We start from the raw sequence: 639 nt of genomic DNA, 5'->3' as shown, positions 1-639 counted from the left end.
TCCTATTGTGCAATTTAATAATGTTCATATCAATAAATATTCTACCGAGAAAAAGACGTTGTCACGTAAAATCTTCGCCCGTAAAACCGACTTTACAGGCAACCATTTTTTTTTGTGCTGATATTAGTATGATAATCATTACATTATAAATTATTTGAATTAAAACATGTCACAATCGTTTATAGGCTTAGGTAGGCTTTCTATAAGATTAAAAAAAGTAGAAAAGTCAATAAATTAACTTATGGCGATGACGTTAATAACTATTTTTGAATAAGCAAACACAAACAAAAAGCCAACATCACGCGGTGTTCCCAGGCGGTCACCCATCCAAGTACTGACCGCGCCCGACGTTGCTTAACTTCGGTGATCGGACGAGAACCGGTGTATTCAACGTGGTATGGACGTTGGCGACTATCACACCAAAAATGTATGTGTGCATCTTCAATAAATAATATGAAGTGTAATCTTAAACAGTTTATTATAGTGTGTCGAAGTATTTATCAGATAGTCGCTCATCCCGGCCTGTCTGATACGGGATATTAATAAAATAAAATATAGTTCTAAAAGAAAAAATATAAACTATTTTTTTAAATCTATTCAGCATATCCAGATAAACCCCTACAACGTTACAAACTCACA

At 34.1% G+C, this 639-nt stretch overlaps 1 non-coding gene across 1 annotated transcript; it reads right to left on the bottom strand.

The window, feature by feature from the left end:
• Positions 1-290: 290 nt before the first annotated feature.
• LOC119836554 lies at positions 291-409 on the bottom strand. The gene has a single exon (XR_005288100.1). It is a non-coding gene; the product is annotated as a 5S ribosomal RNA (ribosomal RNA).
• Between the last annotated feature and the right edge of the window lie 230 nt (positions 410-639).

This window comes from Zerene cesonia, chromosome 24 (assembly GCF_012273895.1).
Source record: "Zerene cesonia ecotype Mississippi chromosome 24, Zerene_cesonia_1.1, whole genome shotgun sequence".
NCBI lineage: Eukaryota > Metazoa > Arthropoda > Insecta > Lepidoptera > Pieridae > Zerene > Zerene cesonia.
This window is presented reverse-complemented; position numbering and strand designations above follow the sequence as displayed.